Below are 25,335 nucleotides of genomic sequence, written 5' to 3' on the forward strand. Positions count from 1 at the left end.
CTATAATTTAATCCCTCCATTTCTCTCCCCTCCAATTCCCTTACTTCCTCATTTGTTATCCAAATGAAAGATATCACATCTCTCCATTTCCCTCCCCTTCTTTTCCTTCCATTTCCTTCTATCCAAACACACCGTAAATGCCATATTTCTAATAGTAATTGAATTTCATTGCCAATTGAGTTGGTAGGCTAATAAGTATGTATTTTAGCTTCTACATTTTATTGCAAAGTGTAAGTTTCAATCAATTTGTAAGTTGATCCGATGAAAAGATAAGAAGCATATTGTTCAGGCACATATGCTCCAATGTGATAAACCATGCATAGAGAATATTTTACAAACCATAAGTTCCACACCTTTGGATATATCAGACTACATATAAACTAAAATGGATTCAAAAGGAGCATGTTTCGTCTAGTTGTGTTTTTGTAGAAAATAACTCTTGACTTAGATCTGATGTGTTTTCTTCTGATGAAGCAACGACTTTAGCATGTACCTTTTTGCTCAAACACGCTAGTTCCATGGCCACTTGCATCATGGTTGGCCTTACAACTCCTTCAGGGTGCAGACAACGCTTTCCAAGACTTACAACCACCATTATGTCTTCAGTCATATTGCTACTTTCTAAGATTATTGGATCCAACATTTCATATAAATCAGAATCCCCTGTTTCGAAACTGCATCACCAAACTCGTTGCATAGTCTGAAGTCACACGAATTGGCTTCTGTCCTGTTAATAATTCAACCAGAACAACTCCAAAGCTATAAACATCACTCTTTTCAGTAAACTGCCTTGAACGAAAGTATTGCGGATCAAGATACCCAAATGTCCCACGTACACAAGTTGTTAAGTGAGTTTGATCCATGCTAATTGATCTCGAAATTCCAAAATCACAAACTTTGGCCGTGTACTTGTGATCCAAGAGTATATTACATGATTTAATGTCTCTGTGATAGATAGGAGTTGAAGACGACGAATGTAGATAAGCAATAGCCCCGGCAACTTCAGATGCAATTCTTAGTTGAATTTCCCAAGTTTCTCGAAACTCTTCATTAGGACTGAATGAATTCCGAAAGAGTTCCATTGGGGATGAACTCGTAAACTAAATGTAAAATTTTAGTTTCCAAGCAACATCCAAGCAACTTAACTACATTTCTATGGTTGACTTGTGAGAGAACAATTACCTCATTTATGAACTCCTTCCAATGGCTCTCACTCAATGACCTTGCTCTTTTGACGGCAATAAGTTTCCCATCACTTAGCATACCTTTGTACACCGTACCTTGCCCCCTTTACCAATTACGCGGTTTTCGTTGAAGTTGTCTGTTGCTTTCTTTAGCTCATTTTTTGTGAAGAGTCTGGTTTTCTTGGCTTCTTCATGGTTTAACCTTTGTTCTTCTAATCTTCCTTTGAAGTATTTCCTTTTAAGCTTAGTTTCCTTTCTTCTTTTTTGGGTTTTGCAACACCAACATTGGCCAATAAAGTAGCACGTCAATATAATTGAAACTGCAACTGCAATTTTCAAGGTTGTATGAGTATTATATAACTAATTGCCAAACACTACTAAAAAATTACGTGTAGTATTTTTTAGTGCAAATTAAAAAAGCAAAATGTTGCACTAACATATAATTATTGTACTTTTAAGAATAAACTAAAACTTACCTGACAAGATTATTATGCGGATAATGGTGGAATATTGTTCTCCTGTCAATCAAATACGAAAGTTTTGTTACCATAGTATATACTCTCGAATTTAGAACACATTAGATCTTCACTCATTAGTGAAGGGATGAACAAATGGGGTAAAAAATAAGGGGACAAAGGGAGAAAAGATAGAACTTGTTTTTTTTAACTAATAAGTTTGTTAGGTGGAGTTGGCGGAAAACTTGATATCAGAGGCAGGGCTGGGCCGCTTCAGGGTGGGTGACGGGACAGGGCCTCTAAAAAAAGCCCAAAAAGTAGTATATAAACAATTTGTTACGCAAATAATCATAGAAAACATAAGTGCTCTTAAAAAAAAAAAGGGTCAATGGCTTTCTAGTGTTTATTTTATTTTTTGAGATCTATTGGATAAGGAAAAAAATTCACTTAAATTAAGTAAATTATATGTTTTGAATACTTGCTAAAATATTATACAATACAATAAAACAAATTAATTGTCACAAAAAATTATACTAATTAAATTGGTCAATAATATCAAAGTAAAATAGGTGTATATTATTATAGTTCATTTTCTCATAACACAAAATATGTTTTTCAAAATAAGATACTCTATATAAATTTTTTACAAAAAAAATAAAATAAAATATATATATATATATATATATATATATATATATATATATATATATATATATATATATATATATATATTCCCTTCATATTTGTTAGTAACTTGGTTTGATTTTAATACTATTCGCATACACCATTTTGATCATGTTTGTGCATCTATTACATACGAGTTAAGTAGAGAGTGAGGGATAGCCCAAGTGGTTAGAGCTTTCCTCCCGATTCTAGGAGATCCTGGGATCGATTCTCATCACCCTCGCCCTTGTGGCCCTTTACGCATCAAAAAAAAAATCTCCGTTTCATAATGTTAGTCCCATATGGAATCAATCACATAAAATAAGAATATATATATATATATATATTTGGAATCTAACATTAAAGTACTGACATAATTCATAATTAGTTTACCTTATTTAAAATTTTAAATTTTTTATAAGAAAAGCAAAAGTCATTATTGCATAATTTTGGCCATTTTTGGTTGAAGGGATTTGGATGGAAAAGAAAAGAAAGGAAAGGAAATTGTTTTAATCAAATTCCCATGTTTGGTTGAATAAGAAAAATCTAAAGGAAAGGAAGGGAATTGAAGTGAGAGGAAAGTCTCTAAACAAAATTACAGTGTGTTTAGATAACATTAGAGGAAGGAAAAGAAGGGGAGGGAGGAGAAGAGGAGGGGAAGGAAAGGAAGGGGAGAGAAGAATGGTGAGTTTTCGTTCCAAATCTCTCCATTGTTGGAGGGATCATTTTCCTATAATTTAATCCCTTCATTTCTCTCCCTTTTAATTCCCTTACTTCCTCATTTGTTATCCAAATGAAAGATATCACATCTCTCCATTTCCCTCCCCTTCTTTTCCTTCCATTTCTTTCTATCCAAACACACCGTTAGGCTTTCCTTTCCTCCCAAAATTGGAGGAATTTGCACCGGAAAGAGAAAAATAAAAGTAATTTCCTTTCTCCTCCCTTCATTTCCTATTCATCAACCAAATGTTGGAAAATACAATCATCTTCCTTTCCCTTCTTTTCCTTTCTTTTTCCTTCCCATCCTTTCTCTGCTTTTCCTTTACTTATATTAAACCAAAAGATTTCCTTACTTAGAGTCATGTCATCAATTCACAACTTATTAATTCCAAAAATAATCAAGTTATAAATAAATGAAATATATTCAATAAGGGTATATCTTTTTGAAACGCCCAAAATAATATATGGGACTAACATTATAAAATGGAGTAGTACTAGTTACGTACACAACCACTCCCTGAACTAGGCCAAAGTTGCAAACTAGTCACTAAACTTACAAAAGTTGAAATTCACTCACTCAAATCGATCAGTTATGACCTACAATAACAGATTAATTCTATAAACTTCCTAAACATTATGACATAGAAGTTTTTAACTTTCTAAACTTCTTAACTATTTTAATAAAAATATTTAACTATGGTTAAATTTTTATTTTAAAAAATATTAGATTAATTAAGAATTAATTTTTTTAAAAAAATAAGCCAACCCCTCCCCACCCAACCCATTTCCCTTACTGGTGTCCAACTCTTCACGCCGGTGCGATGCCCATCTCCCTCCCCTTGCTCCCATCCACTCTCGACACCTTTCCCTTTTCATTTCCCACACCCCTCCTCCCATTCCTCTATGACGACTCCCACCCCCTCCCTAAAACGACCCTCCTATCCCATGTTCCTCTCCCAAAAAAGGACCCTCCTTGAAACGACCCCTTCTCGAAATGACCTTCTCTGTTGTTCCCTTCTTGAAAAACGACCCCCAAACCTTAAACACCCCATTCAAAACCAAACATGTTTAAGGTTTAGGGCCAATTTTCAGGAGGGAGTTCGCTTTGAGAAGGAGATTGTTTTCAGGGTGGGGAAAGGGAGGATGGATGGGTGTTGTACCGAGGGTGGGGGAGATGGGCGTTAGTAGATGTGTAGGGGGCTGGAGCTAAGCTAGGTGGGTGGTGAGGGTGTTGGTTTTTTTATAAATTTTTTCTAACTTATTTTGATCATTAAAAAAACTCTAAATACTACCTCCGTTAACGGTTATTTGCAACATATACAATAAATGGATGCTAACTATTATGTGCAACAAATGTTTTTTTTTTCCTTTTTAGATAATCATTTCTCTCTATCTCTCTCCTCATCACATGCACCCAACTTTTTCTCTCTCCATTTTACTCTCACAAACAAATTTTGCCTAGGAGTCCGCATACACCCCCTTTGTTGCAAATAATAGTTAACGGAGGCCGGAAGTATTATTAACTCTAACTTTAAGTTGTTCAATAAATTTTATTATTTTTTTTTTAAAAAAAAAAAAAAGCAAAAAGCCAAAGTTTAGGGAATTGCAAACTTTTATGTCATAAAGTTTAGGGAGTTCATAGAATTAACGTGTTATTGTAGGTCATATTTGATTTGAGTGAGTTAATTGCAACTTATATAAGTTGAGTGAGTAAATTGTAACTTTAGTCTAAGTTCAAGGAGTGATTGTACACTTAACTCAATTACATACAAGTATTACTAAAAGCAAACTAAGAGGACACTTGACAACATATTATTAAATATTTTCCCTCCAAAATAACAATCTAACAAATTACGACTTTTATATAAAAATAAGGTATGTATCTAAATTATGACTTTTATTTTATATAAAATCTAAATTTACTTCTAAAAATATAAACTTGCACTTTTGTTTTTAATTAATCGACTAGAGCATTATAATTATCACGAAATACATATTGAAATATATTCTCTCACATGTTTTTATTGGTTAAAAACATATTTTATATTTTTTTTTATATAATTATATATTCATTATAAACATCTGTACATTGTACAGGATTTAACCTAGTTATATATAAGATCAAACATTGACATAATAGTACTTGATAGAATTATCTCAACATATATTGTAGTTTCCGAATATCTCATTTCATAATTTAAACCTATTAGGGACTCCCAAGTCCCAAGTGGGCTATATTCCAATGGAAAGTGAAATTACTAAAATACCCCCAGCACAAATCCTCAACAGGCTCCCATAAGTTGATTGGGGACCAACTCCCACGGCGCAATTACACTAAAAACCTAATCATGTTGTTAAATCACTCCTTATAAATATTGACCAATCATATTAGGAGAAGTATTGACACATAGTTCAAAGTATTTTGCACACTAAATAGGTATATAGAACCATTAAATAGTGTAAATATTTTTCTAACAATACAAATATATACTTCCTCCATTTTTTTTAGTTGACACTGTTTGAATTTTTGCACTATTCACACACTACACTTTGACTTGCTTTTGTGGTTTATAGATATGATAAAATATAATCATGTGGGATCTTGTTTGAATTGTCTATATGTATATTTTATTAATATTCACTTTTTATAATTTTATAATGTTGATAATTAAAGTTATTAAGCGTTAAAAACATGCGTTGGCAAATGAGATAATAGAAAGGTGCCAGCAAAAAGAAACAGAGGAAGTATATATATGTAAATGATACATCAATTATTATAGCGTTGTGAGTTATAATAGTACTAATAAGACAACCTATACTCTAATGACATTATATACAAGCATAATAGTATACAAATAAAATACAACTAGATATAAGCTCGTGCGATGCACGGTTCTAGTAAATATTTTTTTATTAATTTAAGAATTTTTTATAGGAAGATCATTCATTAGATATTTGGATAAAATTCCTAATATCATAAGATAATTTTTCTTTAAAAAATTTAACACCAAAGTTATCTTTTGTAGGTTTATTTATTTTACGTGGCGCTTGAATTTAAAATTCCAAACCTTATTCTTTAATTTTGCTTAGGTGACAATTTAATTTTTTTTAATAAAAAATAAATGATAAATCATTTTATTTATTGGTTAAAATAATTCCTTTACAAATGCGTTTTTTTATATAATCGTTCTCTTTCAAAATGTTAGTCTCATCTAGAATATTTTAATTATTAAAAAAATTAGGGGAATTTTCTAATTAAATTTCTCTCTATATATAAGGAAAAACATAGTGATATGAGATTTAGTTTTATTCGTTTCGATGAGTACATTATTAATATCTAATTTTAATAATATTTGATAGGGAGAGATTAAAGATATTTACGATCAAAGATTTACATCCATATATGTACAAAAGATAATTATTAGTTTTTAAAATAATTTAAATTTTAATTGTTCATTATTCGTTATTTTTACCTAGATGGCAAATTCTTAAATCTTATTGTCACTTTTTCTTAGGTGGCGAGTGAATTTTTTAATTCTAAAATAAATTATTAATCTAAAATTTCATTGGTCAAAATAATAATATGTGACGCACCGAATGCTCCAAAAAAATGCCTACTTTATTTATATATTATAATGTAAACCTAAAATTAAAATTACCTTTTTAGATGCTAAATTACACTTTTACCCTTCTATGTGTTGACATCGACGTAACATTGGATGAAACATTTGCTAAATATTCTTGACTTATCAAAAAGGCTTCCCTGCAATGCTCTGATCCATTTTTGGCAATCACAGTTATATTATATCTCCAATAAATAGGTATTTTTACTTGGCAGCAGTAACTAAACCCATAACATTGATTCATCGTATCAGCTGAAAACGTCGAACTTTGATGATGATCAACAGCACAAACTGAGGTGCATCCTTCCACATCACCTGTATCGAACAAGGCATATCCATCGCACCCCACTGATGCGAAAACATTTGAATCTGCAGGATAAAAGCCTGCCTGCATGCCCGCCCTATCGAACTCAGGACTAATCCAATGTAACTCAGCTCCATTACAGGCTGTGACTGATGGAAACTTAACTATTATTGTGTTACTTGGCTTTTGTATCTCAACAATCTCAAAGTTGAGTTGCTTTAGGTATGGTATTGATTGGTTAGAGGAGGATAAATTACAAGAGACGGCAAAGTTTTGGTCAAAGAAACAGTGTTTCGCAGTTTCTGGACCAATACCAAATGGGTAAGGGATTTTGATGTTTCCACACCGGTGTATGCAATCTATATCTCTATGTTGTTCAGATAAACAACACAATGATATGATTGTTGATATAAGAAAATATGATGATGAGTTTGATTTGAGGATTTTCATTATGTTTATTCACAGTTTTTTTTTTTTTTTTTTTTCTTTCATTTTATCCTACTCTTGGATGACAATGACATTAACGAGACACGGTTTGTAATGATATTTAGAGCTCATTGTTAGATTTGATTCCGAGTAAGGATAGCAAAGTTTAAGGCGGCCGGTAATTATATGCTATCCAATCTTGGGTTCGTGAGCCAAAATAAATCAGCTATTGGTCGAGCTTGATTCCGTGGATATAATTATTTGTCGAACAGTCAAGTTGATAGCATTCACCCTCAACTGTACGTCGAACAGTCAAGTTGATAGCTATTCACCCTCAATTGTACGTCGAACAGTCAAGTTGATAGCTATTGTCGCACTCGTACCCCAACAAAAGACCCATCAACCTGTGATAAATGGTAATAATATATGTGATGAAGAATATTAGACAAAGGAGAGAGTACAGAGTATATGTATGTGTAAGAAAAAAGTAGTCTTCTACTCTTCTGTATGAGTTTGTAAGGTTTTTTTTTTTTTGAAACAGAGTTTAAGGTACATTATTTGGCCCGACCAAATGAAAATATTAAGCTCGTACCCATTATTTCTTGTGTCAATAATCATATCATCTAGTTTATGGAGACCATCTGAGTTACGTAAAGATAAAGATGATTGTATACACCGGTGTGGAAATATTGATATACCTTACCCGTTTGGTATTCGCCCTGAGAACGCGAGTCACTGTTTTTTAGACCCCAACTTTGTAGTCTCTTGTAATTCATCACAACCAAAACCAATTCTAAAGAAACTCAACCTCCAGATTCTTCAAGTTCAAGTTCAACAGAATATGGTAACTGTAAAAATTCCATCATCAACTACTTGCCGCCGTGATGGCCTTACTGAGGCAAGCCACAACCTCACAAACTCCCCCTTCAGATATTCAGTTGCTCAAAATGTTTTAGCTAAGGATACGCTTTATTGTTGAATGGGACGGGTGGAATCAATACAGGATGCGCCTCTGTTTGTACCCTGAATCCACCTGCATCAGTTTTAAGGGGAAACACATGCAATGGTTACCGCTGTTGTAAGGCTCAATTGGCACTCGAATCCAAATTATCGGTTTATGTTGAACCAAAGACAGAGATCAAGGAATACAGTACAAGTGTGAGCACCACCAATATCTCTGGCAATTGCAGGGCTGCCTTCTTGATTAGCCAGGACTATTTAGAAGCTAATGCACCGTTGTCAGCTGGGATAACTGCCGTACCTGTTGTGCTTCTATGGGACGACTACAATCGATCAAAAATGTTCTTAGGTATAATTATCTCAATTTTGCTCATTTAATTTGGTCATTATTCTACTCCATCTGAAATTATTTACACAACAAGCACTGCTAGGAAAAGTCTTTAGTATCGGAAATTTTAGTATCATTAATTATTTTTACTACTGTACTAAAAATGTCAATAGTATCAGTTTTTTTTTACGCAAGGCCAGTATTTAACTTTATTATAGTGTTAGAAAAATATTAATCCGATAAAAATGAAAGCAAAGGATCAGAAATATTTTGACACTATAAGACTTTTATTACTTCCTCCGTTACGTTTTATCTGCAACAATTTCTAAAAATGGATGTTACACATTATATACAACAAACTAAAACTTCCTTCTTTTAGTAAATTTTTTGTGCATAGTTACCAATTTACCCTTACTTAACTTCAATAAACGCATCAAATCACATGTTATTAATGTATTAACCTGAATGAGTTCATCCATTATTTAATCCTAACCCACCTTATCTCTCCTCTGTCACAACCACATCCCGCTAGACCACCACTGTGTTCTCTCTCTCTCTCTCCTCCCTCTCTGCCATCACCACCACCACTTTTCTCTCTCTTCTTTTGGATCTCACACCCCACCATACCGCAACCACGCAACACTGTGTTTAATCGTTGCCCCTTTTCCTAATGATGTTTGCCAACGCTTTCTCGTCCCTTTGCCAGAGCCGCCACCACCTTTTCTACCCTTCTCAAAGTTGTCGCTGCTCGTTAAATTAGTAATTAATTAGGAAAAAAGAGATTTTGAATAAGCTTGAAATATCATATCTATCTAAAGAAAATTTGGCGAAAGATGGATCGATCGTGAAAGATCTTGGCTACAAAGTGGGTGTGGGGTTTCTTCGTGGTGGGCACGAGGGGGTCACTCTGTTGTAGTGAAGGAGTTTGGACAACCAACAATCAAGCATTGTACATGTACTGAACCCAGTATCAGTCATTGGGTTCTTTTCATTATATTTTGTAAATTGTAGTTTGTAAAGCCACTTGGAAGCCTTAACCAATGATGGATCGAGCCAGGCTGAGGTACTCACTTGCGAACTTGTTGCACTTCAACGAGATGGGCCAATTGAATATGAATAAAGGCGAGCGCCAACCTCCATAGGTGTGGACCAATGAGAGGGGCTAAAGTGACGTTAGAACGGCCGAAACATCAGGTTCATAAGAAGGAGCTCCTGCACGAGAACTTTAAAACCTTGCTTCTTCTTTTCATTCTGTCTTCTTTATAACAGATTTTCCAATATTAGTACTACGTGGTGAATCCGTACTATTCTATTTGAATTCAATCTTTCTTCTCTGATCCATAAAGGGAAGAATAAGTTGGTGCCTCGGGTCCTCAATAATGAAGGTGTCGCAGTTGCCGAAGTATTCGGAGTCGCATGACCATCTCGCAGTGCAGAAGGTGACCTCAGTGATATAGATATTAGGGGTCAGTGCATGTCACCCTTATTCATTTCATATGCCTTTAGCAGTAGTTGCTAGGACTCCTCTACCATGATAATGGGGTCGGACTATAGATCGACAAGCCCCTTTCATACGTAAGCTAAACCTACGCTTGCTGTCATGCAATGATTATAGATAGACACTACTATAAATAGGCCTATTTCTGACGGATTGGTTCCAAAAACATAGGAAATTCCGACGGATTTTTATTCCGTCGGACATTTACGACGGATTTTAAAGATCCGTCGGAATATATGGGCTTTCCGACGGAATTAAAATCCGTCGGAAATCTCCGACGGAATATATTTTTTTTTAAAAAAATCAAACCCTAATATTAATCCCCCCTTTTATTTCATCCTCAACCTTTTTTTTTCACTTCCCCTTTTCATTCTCCCTCCTTCCTTCTAATGTTTCTTTCTCTTCTTTCCTCTCATTCTCCCTCCTCTTTCTATCTCATTCTCCATCTTCTTTCTCTTCATTCTCCGTCATCTCACCCACGACCGCCGTCGTCTCACGTCGCTGCCACCCCTGTAATCCCCTTGCCACGCCAATTGTCTAGAGTATTTATTGTCGAATTAAGCCTTATTAACCTAAATTTGGTGAAATTCGAACCTAGTTTCATAATTAATGGTATGTGTTTATGTTTTTAATGATCTTTCTTTTGATTTAAAGTTTTTTTTTAATTTGGGTTCTGGTGGCTCGTTGGTGGTTTTAAGGTCAGTTTAAGGGTGGATCAAGGGAGGTGATGGTGGGTGTCGCCAGGGCCAAGGGTTTGGGTTAGGGTGGGGTGGGTTAGGGTGGTGAGAGAAGGTTGGTTTGGTTAGGGTTCGGTCGGGTCTGGGTTAGGGGTTTGGGTCTGGGTTAAAGGTTCGGGTGTTTTAGGCCGGGTCTAGGTTAGGTTTGGTTTTGTGGGGTGGGTTAATTTAGTGGGTGGCGGTTAGGGTTGAATGGGTTAAGGTGTTGGTAGATCTGAGTTATTGAGTTACGGTCGTGGTGGGTCTGGTTGGTGGGTTCGTTCGGGTTAGGTGGGATAGGGCTGAATGGGTTAAGGTGGTGGTGGCGGCTTAGGGTCTGGTTGATTTAGATGGTGTGGTGCATGGTGGCAACTTGTGGGGTGGCAGTGGGGGTTGGACGTGGTGGTGGATGGTGGTGTGGGGTGGGGTGGGGTGGGTTTTTTTTTTGTTTATTTTGGTAGAAGTTTTCGACAGAAATTCCGTTGTAATTTTCCGACAGATTTGTTTCCCGTCGAAAATTTATGACAGACTTTCCTGGGCCGGAATATGTCTTATGATGCATGATTTCCGAAGTAAATTCAGTCGAAAAAGTGGTTCCGACAGAAATTCCGTCGGAAAAGGCCCTTTTTCCTACAAAGGGTTTTCCGACGACAATTTCCATCGGAATTCCGTCGGAAACCCTATTTCTGACGGAAAACAGGGAGTTTCCGAGGGATTTTTCTGTCGAAAATCGGCACTTCTCTAGTAGTGAGAAAGAGCACCCGTGTGTAGATAAATCATCGCTAGGATTTCTCTCTGATCATTCTCTTTAGACCTGCTAAATGCCTAAGGGAAAGAGGAAGATTTTATGCTATTGATTTATATGCTCCAACTCTTCTTAATAAGCAATTTCTCCCATTCCTAGAAAGAGGTGGCACTTATTATTCACTTAACTAAAGGGAGTCCACATAGATCCATATGAACAAGTTCCAAAGGTCTTTTGGTGCTTACCATTTTCTTGGATTTGAAGGAACTTCGAGTCTATTTTCCTCTAACACAAGCATCACACACTTTGTCATATAGGAACTTGATGCAAGGGAGACCTTCCACAAGTTCCTTAGCTCTAAGTTTATCGAGTAGTGTAAAGCTTGCATGACCAAATCTTTTATGCCATAATAAAGGATCATTCTCAATAACACTGAGACATGTTAGACTGCTTTTAGGAACTTCGTTATGATCCACAACATATGTGTTCCCTTTACGAGTTCCTTCTAAAATAATGTTCCCAGTGTCATTATGAATGATTCTACATTTATTTGAAGTAAAACTTACTGAGTTTCCTTTGTCACAAAATTGTGAAATGCTCAACAAGTTGTGTTTGAGACCCTTGACCAAAAATACATTATCAATAGCATGGGAACTTGACCTTCCTACTTTGCCAATGGAAATTGTATCTCCTTTCATATTGTCACCAAAGGTCACAGTTCCGCCATAGTAGGCATCCAGTGAGAGAAATCTAGATTTGTCTCCAGTCATGTGCTTCAAGCAACCACTGTCGAGGTACCAAGTGTTATTCCCCCTCACTGGAACCTGCATGAAGAATTAAGCATTAGTATCAGGAACCCAGGTTTCCTTGGGTTCCTGTGTAATAGGAGTGGGATTATTTTTCATAGCCCAAATTTGCTCAACAAAATTTTTATTTTTCTGTGTACTACTTTCTCTCTTTAAACAATTCATCTGCTTATGTGCAGTTTTTTCACAGAAATGACAAACAATACTACTAGGCAAATTAACATACTTCTTTTCCTTTTGGAACTTTTTCTTGAAACCTAGTCCTTCTGTTCTTTTGGTCTGAGCATTAATAATCCAGTTAATAACTATATACTTAACAGGTTTCTTACCTTTCTTAACCTTCTCAAGTTCCCCCTCAAGTCTGGCTTTCTCCATTTTGATTTCCTCTAAATCCGATTTCAATTTTTCAAAATTGGTGAATTGAGTTATAGAAGGAACTTCAGAATTAGGTGACTCTATTCCTGATCTTAACAAAGAAAGTTCAACATTTAAGAGTATGTTATCATGCTTTAAGTTTTCTAAGGTCTCTTTTAGAACACGATTGTCATCAAAAAGACTAAAGAATCTATATTGAAAGTCAAATTTCATGTTGTCAGCCCACTCACTATTTTCTTGGTAAGTAATCAAAGCTTTATCACTTTGTTGTTTGGCTCTATGCAATTCTTTAAGCTCTTCTTGAATATCCAAGACAGCATATATTAGATTCTTTTTAGAGAAATGTTCTAAATCTCTTTCAGAAAACTATACCTCAGCTTCAAGTTCCTTCAGCTTAGCCTTTCATCTGTTTTTGCCATTAGGCACAGATGAGCTGTTTCTTCATGAGGTTGATCTTCTTCTTCTTCTGTATCAGTATCTCCCCAGGCGGCTAGCATTGCTTTCTTCACATTGTCTTTGGTGAAGTAAGGCTTATACACTCTGGATTCCTTGGATTGCTCCTTAGTTTTGTTCTTACCGTCCTTGAGTGGACAATCCTTAATGAAGTGATCTTTTGCTCCACATTTGAAACAAGTAGTATCTCTGTAACCAGTGGGCTTCTTGTTTCTGTCAAACCTTCTATTATTCATCATCTTTTTGAATCGTTTGACTAGCATAGCCATCTCCTCTTCATCAACTTCAGATTCCTCTAAGTCTAGAGCCTTTAGAGCAACACTTTTGTTTTTGGAACTTTCGTTGTTAGAACTCAGATGCAATTCATGGGTCATAAGTGATCCAGCTAGTTGTTCCATATTGAATTTAGTGAAGTACTTAGCTTCCTGCATGGCAGTAACTTTGGATCTCCATCGTTCATCCTGTGGAAGACTTCTCAAAATCTTTCTAGCCTGTTCATCAATAGGAATGTGCCTGCCAAGGTAGTTTAATTCATTAATTATGTCGTTAAATCTGGTAAACATTTCTTCTATAGTTTCTTTAGACTGCATTTCAAAACTTTCATATCTAGACATCAGTAAATCAATTTTAGAACGTTTTACCTCGTTTGTTCCTTCATGAGTGACCTCGGGTAGATCCCAAATCTGTTTAGCAGTCTTGCACCTCATGATACGATTATGCCCATGAGGTCCAAGACCACAATGTAAATACTTTATTGCTAAAGCATTCATTTCGAGTTTCTGATAGTCTTCTTTGTCATAATCAGAAATAAGTTTAGGAACTACCTCATTTTTATCATTTGTTGCGTTTACAACATAGTCACCAGCTTCAATAACACGCCAAACTTAGTAATTCTCTGCCTTAATGAAAATCTCCATTCTGTTCTTCCAGTAGGTATAAAACTTACCGTTAAACATAGGTGGACGTTGGGTTGAGTACCCTTCTTCAAGTTTTTCCTTGTAGTTCATTTCTCCTCAAGATCTTACTCAGCAAAATTTTCTGCTTACACATGAGAACCTTGCTCTGATACCAATTGTTAGTTAAAACGAACACTACAAGAAGGGGGGTGAATTGTAGTTTAGTTCCTAATGACTACTTTTGCAAATTTAAAACAGAATATAAAAGGAACTTGATAATGCACACACAATTTTACGAGGAAACCTTCTAGGGCCCAACTAGAAGTAAAACCTCGACCCTTCTAAAGGATTTCAACACACAAACAATCCACTATAATAGGGAAATGATGAAATTACAAACCTATTATAATCCAGACCTTTAAACACAAGTTCCAACTAGAACTTGTTGCACGGTAAGACTCAATCCTACCCAATTCGAATCCCCTGACTTGAATTCACTCGTACTCTCACAGTACCAATGCACTTTTTATTACAAAATAATTTCTACTGTATGTGATGATAAATCTCATACAATCTCACCCAAATACTCAATCAATTACAATAAATAAAATGTCTAGAATATGTTAGGCAAGCTATGCATAAAACCCGAAACTAATATGACAAGATAAAGCTTGGCAAATTTACACTTTGATAAAGCTCACAAGATTTTCTTCACGCATAAACTTACAAAAATCGAAAGCAGTTTTACCTCTACTATTTATACAAGTATAACTTGTATAGAAAGTTGGTTTTCAAAAAATAAAGATGTTAATTTTCCTTATCTCTAAATACGATTTTTGGTAAATCATTTTATTGAAGAAAAATCCTTTCCGAAAAATACAAGAAGATATATATAAAAGAATAATATCGTTTTGCAACTGATTTTAGGAAAATAAATTAAAACAAAATCTTTTTTCCAAAATCTATCTTTTTATAATTTTCCAATTTTATCTTTTTGCCAAATTATCTTGTCACGTCTCTTATATATTTCATGCATATCTTATTAACATATTTAACAATAAATCTAGAAGATAAAATCTTAACTAAATTAATATCTCAATGTCGCGCTTCTGTAGTTTTGAATATCTTAGGCTTCACGCTGGCCAGGAACAAGTTCCTGCTGTCACTTAGTCTCCAGTTCACAACTGGAACTTCGCAGCCTAAGTTCCTTATAGAACTTACTGTCTTCAGCTTACAACCTTCAAGTTCCTGTTAGGGAACATTCCTGTTAAGGAATTTAGTTCTTGTTAGAGAACTCTTCTTCTATTGATTAACTCTTTAAAGATTCTTCAAGTCTTCATAATACAAGATGTTCTTCCTTAACCAAGGTCCATATCTCCTGTACTTAAACACTTGTAAACCTTTAGTTGAGTTTGCTTTAGTTTAAGTTAATCATCATCAAAACTTATAAGCTTCAACATACCCCTTCTGTCCCATAATTTTGTGCTTGTATTCTTTTTATGGCGTCTCAAAATGTTGTGTCTGTTTCTAAAAATAGCCCATAATCATTTCTTATTTTCTATCTTTCATTCTTTCCCATACAAAATACACATGTACCCAAAAAATCATTACTTACTTTTTTTTTTATACAATATTCTCTACTTTTTATCTTTCCCATATGATATTCTCTACTTTTTATATCTTTCGAATAGAATATTCTCTAACTTTCACCATTCTCCTTAATTACCATCTTTTTAGAGAAATAGGCATATAATAATGGGACAGATGGAGTAATTGTGAAATTTCTGTCTAGATAGTAGTAGGAAAACGAATTAAATTAAGATTATGAGAAAGTGTGTTGTACTCCCTCCATCCCCAAATGATAGTCCCTTATGGGCAAATTTTAGTCCCCCCATTTGCTTTTTTCAACAACCATTAATATTAATTTTTTTTTTTACCAAAATCCTTCCCATTTGCAACAATATTTGTGCTAATTACAAATTTTACATGTAAATTTTGTTTTCCATGTACTTTTATTACTTTCTCTCTCTAATTTTTTACATACCCAATGTTAATTTACTTTTTTAATGTACTTTTACTTTTCTTATTTGTGTTTATTAATTACCGTGAAAAATGCGCATAAGGGACTATCAATAGGGGACACAGGGAGTGTTATTTATACTGAAACAAAACAAATTAACCCGAAATATATAAAAGAAAAAATTTGGTTGAAAATTCATCAAATTAAAAAGGTTATCTAAGAGTAATTAGAGGTACAAGGATCTTCAAATAGAAAATTCAGTAGTGAAGTAAGTTATCACTAGTTTGTAATGACTGCTATTTTTGTCACAGCGGTCGACGTGCTCGTCCTTCTGCTCCTCATTTGTCCAGGTAAGATAATTGCTCTCTACTTTATTCATTACATTCTTTCACTCTTTCAAAATTTTCATTGAAGCAAGACTTTATAGTATGTAAATGAGAAACATTATGAAACAGGGAAGAAAGTACTTGTTAACAAAGCGGAAGTTCAACTGTTCAAGAGCATTTGATAACCCTTACTTCGTACAATTTCATTCTTATGTCGGATTTGGGATTGAGCTCGAAATTAATTACTACACGGTCTACACTCGTTATTTTTGTAATCAAAGGATTATCTTTTTGTTAGCCTTACTTGTAAACTCAACATGATTATTTATGATGATGAATGCAGCTGTTGGCATATTACTAATAATATGTGGAAGTTGTTGGGGGTGCTGGCGGTTTAAAACTAAGAAGAGAAGAAAGGAGATCAGACTTAGGGCAAAATATTCAAGGAAAAACAAGGATCTTCAAATAGCGACGTTAAAGAGAAGACAAAACTCTTCACACTAACGGAACTTAAGAGATATACAGACAACTTTAGCAAGGATCGTGTGCTTGTACAAGGAGGTCAAGGTACTGTCTACAAAGGAATGTTAAAAGATGGTCAAGTTATTGCAGTTAAAAGATCAAGAGCCCTTGACGAAAGCCAATGGAAACAATTCATCAACGAGGTAATTCTATTATCTCAAATCAAACATAGGCATGTAGTAAAGATTCTTGGATGTTGTTTGGAAGATGACATACCTCTTGTAGTGTATGAGTTCATTTGTAATGGGACTCTTTCGGAACACATCCGAAATCCCATTGATGAGTTTATATTCACATGGGAAATGCGCTTGAGAATTGCATTCAAAAGTGCTACTGCAGTCACTTATCTGCATTCAGAGTTTTCAACACCAATTTACCACAGAGACATTAAATCTAGCAACATTCTATTAGATGACAAGTTTGGAGCTAAGTTGTCGGATTTTGGGATTTCTAGAGCAGTTTCTGTGGAACAGACTCATTTGACTACTCGTGTCCAAGGAACATTTGGTTATTTGGATCCTGAATATTTTTATTATGGTCAATATTCTGAAAAGAGTGATGTTTACAGCTTCGGAGTAATTTTGGTCGAGCTTCTAACAGGACAAAAACCAATCCGTGCACTAAGACCAGTAGATAAAGATGAAGAAGAAACTAGCTTGGCTATGTATTTCATCTCATCGATGAATGATAACACTCTGTTCGAAATTCTTGATCCTTTGGTTTTGGAGGGTAGCAAAAAAGAGGATATTGTGGAATTTGCTAATCTTGCAAAACAGTGTTTGTATCCTACAGGACTAGAAAGGCCGACGATGAAAGAAGCAACAATGGTACTCGAAAGGCTAAGGTATCGAAATTCATCTTGTGTGCCACCTCTTACACCAAATGATCAAGCCGACGGTTGGACAACAAGAAATTCTAGTATGATCACATCGTCCATGGAAACAGACAATGCTTTTTCTAAGATCGGTCACGTATGATCACATTGACCTCACTGCGAATTCGAATTCTAGCTGCTGATGTCGATGAGATGCATTTACTTCACACATGTTAATAGAGAAGGCATAGTGAACAGAGTTTGAGCATGTAACTTGTATGGAACTTGGCATAATATGTTGTAATGTTACATTTCTGGTTTAGAAGGCAAACCATAATGCATCTTTATAATAGTATTGTACGCATGTGGAGTGAACACCTTCACTTCTATGAGAATATTTTTCTTCTTGTGTTGATTTGTAGTTGTGAAGAGTCTGTAGACTATCAAGAATATTTGCCTAAATATATATGGAATGGTAAATGGTTTAAGTTGTATTATATTAACTTTCATATTTGTTGATGCCCACTTCTTGTTATAGATACAATTCAACTAGATCTATATGCAAATAATGCGTGTTTTAGGTTTCTAAATTTATATATACGCACAATTTTTAAAAGGGTAAGAACATTTTAGGTGGACATCACTATTATATCTGCATATTATAGGGTAAATTATGCATTCATTATAACAAAAGGTTCTATATACAGAGTAGTTCGTTTTGAATGCTATTGTAGTAATAGTTGTAAGGAAAATTTTTCTTTCATTCGACACTTAAAATCGTATTCATAAATTCCTATTGTTACTCTATCACTTTGTTCGAATAGCATACATATATTCAGGATAAAGGAGTGGAGGAAAGGGGAAGTTAGAGGAACGTGTTAGCAGGTTTTAATGTATTACGTATTAAATAACTAGCATTTGGGTACAGGCGCTGCCCCGTGTTATTACATTTTATCTTGGAATTAAATTTGTTATACATATCTATATCTATATCTATCTATCTATACTTAATATTTAAAAACTCAAACCATGATACACACATTTTCCCATCCTATGCTCTCTTTTACAATCCAATTTGTCAAGTGTTAAATATTCCAATCCAATGTGCCATATGTTCACTATTCTAATTCAATGTGCCAAGTGTTCACTATTCCAATAAAATGTGTCACGTGTGCAATTGTCCTATCTATTAATAATAGTCACCTTACAATAATACTTCCTCCGTTCTGTTAATATTGCAACAAGGAGAAAATTACGCATCCCAAAACATATTTTATATGCTAAATATCTACAATTGTGTAAGTGTAAAAATTATAAAAAGTTGATGTTGTGAAAGTATTATATGAGACAAATCCAACAAGATCCCACTTGACTATATTTTTCTTAACGTATAACTCATATTATATGGTCAAACAAGAGTGATGAATAGTGCAAAAAGTCCATTGTTGCAATATTAATAGAACGGAGGACGTAATACACAATATAATAATATTATTTAAAACTAATATTACTCCATTTTAAGAGATATTTGTCTATTGTATTTTGGCCCGTACAATGTACAATTGTATACATCCCAAAACCTCACGGGTCTAAGCTAAAGTATATATCCTTGTGTATGCCAGCAATATATTTTTAAGGAATTAAATTAAATTTCATAAATAATAATACAAACACTATTAAAAAAAAAAAAAAGAATAATACAAACAAATCTTCTTAGTTAATTAAACAAATATGTATACTTAGTTAATTAAACAAAAACAAAGTAAACAAAGATGGTCGCAACTTAGCTCATAAGCTTTTATTACACATTTATTTGTTTTTTTTTGGAAACATAATCATCTTCTCTCTTGATTACCTTTTATTACACATTTATTTGTAATATGAATTGAAAACGAACCCACCATAATTCCATGGCCGCTCCATCTTCATCGGCAAATTAACCCACAATAATCCCACACACTCTTCCTCTTCATATCCCCTCTTCAATTCTCACAAATTAAAGTGTCTTAAATCATTTTTTGGTTACAAATTCATCATCCTATAATAATGTTGATAACGATTTTTGGGTATTTATTCACTCATCTCTCAATGCAATATTAACTCTCTACAACATAGGACCTCCACCATCAAATTTATATGCAGAAACACCTTCACATTTGGTGAGTTTCTATCATCTTGTGCTTTTTTTTTAAAAAAAAAAATAATTATTATATATTATTCTTATTTCGTTGATTTGTTGAATTTATGTTGAAACCCCCATTTAACAAGATTTAGAAATTGTTGTTTGATTTTGTAGAGAGCTTGATGCAAATTGAAGATTGTTGCAAGAGGTAAAGCTCTTTGGCTAATTTAATCTAATATTTGGTATAAGCTTCAACATTTTTGGGAAATCGAAATTGTGTTGTTGCATTAGCTTATTTGAATTTGAATTGTTTTTACTTTGGCTTAGTGGGTTTGTTTTCTCTTGTATGTTACTTTCATAATTAATATTACCAATAGATGTCGGTTTCGGTATAATCTGATTGATAGTGAGTCATAGTTGATACAATTCAAGTTATAGTTTATCATGATTTAATATTACCAATATGATTAATTCACAGGAAAAACAACACAAGCCCAAAAATAGAAGAAAGTCAACAGCAAAAATAGCACATAACGCAAAATACACAACATAAAAAAAGGAGTCCAAAAAGAAAACACAAATACGGATGCAACAAGACGAAGAATGACATCTCATTCTCATCTATCCTATGTAAACATAGTTACTTCAGACATATATTAAATAATAATTTGTTCTACAATTTGATGTAATATAGAATATAATATTAATTTTATTTTTCAATTTCAGTTATTCTCATACTCCGTACTAAAAAGATGGATTAGATTACACTAGAATTTATTCAAATCTAATTAGATTACCTTATTAAAAGTGAAGAAAATAAATTATAATTCAATAACGTTTAATTTTTAATTATTAATATTGGGTGTACAACAAATTTGAGATCACATTGTCCTACAAATGTGTTTTCATATGTACTCATGCATAAATTTTCCCTTAATTAGATGATGCACTCATCTTTTCTTAAGTAATTAGCCAAAGGGTTTGTTAACAATTGTTTGTCATGTTCATGCTTCAGAGTGGAGTAATTTCATAATAATTATTAAATACATTCACTAATAAAATAAATAAATAAAATTAAAAAAAAAAAAATTTAAAAGAAAATTAAAAAAACTAATAACAAGCCCGTACATTGTACGGCCAAAAGACTAGTTAATATCAATATCAATATATCTCATGACAAAACATGTTGTATTGCCATGTGTCACCAATTTTTCCATTTAGCATATGATGTGTCGTTTGTCGTCAAATCATACTATACCATTAATGATTGAATAAATGCATGCATTAACCTCCATGAGGAAGTACTAATATAGGTTTGATATGTATTTGCAAATACATATCAAACCTTAAAATATTAAAAAGTATTGAAAGCACATGGGGGTGAGAGAAAGGAGGAGAGAGATGGGCAAGTGGGACCAGTTTTTAAATGTACCACTGAAAGCTTATATAATATCATTGACTATGTAGTGATATTATTGTTATACGTAGTTAGTACCGCTAAATGAATATACAGTACCATTTAATGAATATATAGTACCACTGAATGTTCAATGATACTTTTTAATCATCTAGTGATACTATTAATCACCCAGTGGTACACTTAAATTCAGCACGTAGGGGTGAGAGAAAGGAGGAGAGAGATGGGTAAATTCCATGCGAAATGTCTCAAATGCCCCTTGATATGTATATACAATGCAAGTACCTATCAAACCTCCCTTTAGAAGGCCTCCTGTATCTATTAAGGTTTAACTTAATTGATAAACACTTCATATGCATAACAATTTCTCTTAGAATGTATCTCCTTAATAATTACGCAATACTAATAAAATTTGTAAGAAATTAAACATTACTCCATTTTTATTATTTTGTGCATTAATTCATAAAATTGTAATTATATAGTAAAAGATTTTTGTGCATTATGGAGTAATATATATTTTGACATCAAATTTATTATAAAGATTTGATTTATCATTTTTTTTTACAACGAGTTGATTTTTAATTCAAAACAAATTATTCTTATAGTCAAACCAATTCGTACGAGCAACAAACTACTTAATATAAGCTATCATCTTAATAAAAAAATTAAAAAAAAATAAACCACCACTTAGCTTTCAGCGACAAACAAGCCAAAATATATATAGTTCGATTAAAGTAATAAGTTAATAATGACCTGAGATATTGCCCGAGCCAATAACTAGCTTTGTATCAAAAGATAACATAAATTATCACATAACTTGGTGATAAGACACTCAATTCTAGAATTAGAGGCATGTGCTTTAAAATAAAAATTAAAAAAAAAAAAAAAAAGAGGCATGTTCAAATCTTGTAAAGAACTTTTTCATAAAAAAAAATCTTGTAGAGAATTTTTTCAATTATAAGTGTATGACATGTAATGAGAAACATATGAAAGGGAGAGTCACGTGGCATGATAAGAAGTTGAGTGGATGATGTGGCTTAATAAAGGGGTCTATGTCTATCATCTATGACTTTCTTATGAACATTTTTTAATAGATTAGTATAGATGTATTGATGATAACTTATTTAATGCATGATGTGGTCCTGCTGATGGACCATGCAATGCAGTGGATGGAGTGGGCAAGTTTGATATTTTGTTCTGCAATGAGAATTCGGTTCCTGAGTTTCCAGATCTTCATATGAAGATAGTGCTTTAGAATGTGAGGGGAGCAACTAGAAATGAATTAATACCTCACGCTTGGGAGGTAATTGCTGCTCATAAGCCGAGTATTTTTATAATTCACGAAACTAAAAGTGATGGTTTAAAGGCTGAAAAAGTTGTTAAATTACTTGGTTTTGATAATTTCAAATTTATCAGTCCTAACGGTCTTAGGGGTGGTATTTGGATGATGTATAATAAGAATGTTAAATTAATCAACTATATAGAAGGGAAAACTAGGAACTACTTCCACGCATTGTTCAAATTTAGCCCTAAAAGCAAGGAAGTCTTACTAACTGCTGCCGTTCATGCTCCCTCCACTCCTGCTCAGAGACACAAGTCATGGACTGATTTATAGGCTTCTCTTCCTCCTGATAATACGCCTTGGCTTTTTTTGGGTGATCTGAATGAGGTTACTAAACCTTCAGAAAAATCTAGTAGGCTGAAATTAAGGCAATCTCAGTGTGCAAACCATAATAAGTTGGTTGTGGTTGCATGCATGGTGGATTTAGGGTTCTCTAGAAATCCGTTCACATGGCATAATGCTAGAGAGGGTCTGGAGCTTATTCATGAATGCCTTGACAGGGAAATGGGGAACCCGAGCTGGCTGAATACCTATCCAAACACCCAGGTATCGCATCTTGCTCGAACCTATTCTGATCATAGTCCTATTTTAATTTCTATATTTGATAATCATAAGGGTGGTCCTTATCCTTTTAGGTGTAAGGCTGCTTGGCTTGAACATGATGATTTTTCTTCGTTTTTTGTTAATAATTGGGATTTGCATGACTTTGATTTTATTAAAGGAAGAACCGAATTTCTTAATAATATCAAGAGGTGGAATCATGACATTTTTTGCAACATCACTAATAAAAAAAGAGATTGGTTGCTAGGATTGATGGAATTCAGATTGCCCCTGCTAAAAAATATTCTACATTTCTTGTTAGTCTAAAAAAAGATTTACCTTTTGAATTAACCCATATTTATCATATTGAAAGAATCATTTTTGCTCAAAAGTCTGGTTTGAATTGGAAGAAATATGCTGACCTGTAACTCTAAATATTTTCATTTAACTGCTAATATTAAAAAAACTAGAGGAAAAGTTTTATCTTTACAAGATGATGATGGCAATTGGAATAATGATTTAAATTTTTTAAAAACTATGGCTAGGGATTATTTTTTAAACGTTTTCCAATCTTTGAATATTGATTCTGATCTTTTGCTAAAGTATCAATTTCCTAAAGAAAACTTGGTCTGTTCTCATCCTAGCTTTCAGGTTCCTCCCACCTCTGATGAAATAAAATCCATTCTGTTCCAGATTGACCCCAATAAATCCCCGGGACCAGATGGTATTCATCCTATATGTTTACAAAAACATTAGACTTCTCTTAGTGTTTCTATCACAAGTTTCATCTCTGATTGCTTCACTAAAGGTTCAATTCCTCCTGCTATTAATGGCTCTTACATCTCCCTTATCCCTAAATGTGACTTCCCAACCTCTATGAAAGATTTTAGACCCATAGGCTTATGTAATTCTATTTATAAGCTTATTACTAAATGTATTTCTAACCGTTTAAAACCTGTCATGGATGATCTCATTAGTCCTTCTCAATCTAGTTTCATTCTCAATAGGTCTATTGAGGAGAATATTATTAATATTAAAGAGGTTGCTCACCATTTTAATAAAGCTTCTAACAAAGCTAACCTTATGGCCCTTAAAATTGGTCTCTCAAAGGCTTTGTATAGTCTAGAATGGAACTTTATTAAGGACACTCTCCTTAGTGTTAACCTCCCTCATAATATTGTCAATCTTATTCTAAGTTGTATTTGTACCCCAAATATTTTTCTTCTTTGAAATGGAGAAATTACTTAATCTTTCACCCCCTTCAAGAGGAATTAGACAAGGTGATCCCTTCTCCACTTATATCTTTGTTCTTTTTCTTGATCGTCTCTCTTTCATGATCCAAGATAGAGTTAATAATGGTACTTGGAAACCTATGAAAATTCACTACAAGAAAAATATTTATTTGCTGCTAATAATTTGGTGCGTTTTGTGCTATTCGCTGCAAATTAAAGTATATTTTCCCTTCTTTATAATTGAAATTATTAATTAGTAGGGCTGAAACATTAATTCCCGTCAAAAAAAAAAAAAAAAAAAAAAAGAAAAGGGCTGAAACATTAAATCCGCTGCAAATTAATCCTTGCCTATACCCCCTAAACCCTTATTCCTTGGTCATTTCATTACTCATTTTCTCACCCTTCACCGCCGCTCTCTTTCCTCTTTCTTCACCAACACGAATTCTTCTTTCTCAGTCACGTCACCGTCATCCTCTCCGACACTATTTCACCGTTATCTTCCCCGCTAACGCTTCACATTCTCTCCACCACTGTCTTCACTCTTCACCGTCACGTTCTCCTTTGATCCTTCTTCAATTTACCCCTTGGTCTATCTCTTTTACATGGTTCCAATTCAAGTAATCTCTCTTTATCTCTCTATTTAAACATTCTTTTTTATTTGATCCTGTTTGAAATTAAATTCTATGTTTAATTTGATGAATACAATTGTGCGATTATATTTAGATTTTATTATTGATTGTTCAACATAATTATTAGATTTGGTGTTGTATGTCATTTTATTTGATTTTTAAGCTTTTTTGTAGTGATTTTGATCTCAGTGCTGTTTATTATCTTGAATCTGCGCTTTG

The 25,335-nt window shown here is 33.7% G+C and overlaps 2 pseudogenes; one reads left to right on the forward strand and one right to left on the reverse strand.

Annotated features, from left to right (window-relative positions):
* Positions 1-180: 180 nt before the first annotated feature.
* LOC110725498 lies at positions 181-7,399 on the reverse strand (annotated as a pseudogene).
* Positions 7,032-18,247, forward strand: LOC110725830 (annotated as a pseudogene).
* Positions 18,248-25,335: the final 7,088 nt, after the last annotated feature.

This window comes from Chenopodium quinoa, unplaced genomic scaffold (assembly GCF_001683475.1).
Source record: "Chenopodium quinoa cultivar QQ74 unplaced genomic scaffold, ASM168347v1, whole genome shotgun sequence".
Lineage (NCBI taxonomy): Eukaryota > Viridiplantae > Streptophyta > Magnoliopsida > Caryophyllales > Amaranthaceae > Chenopodium > Chenopodium quinoa.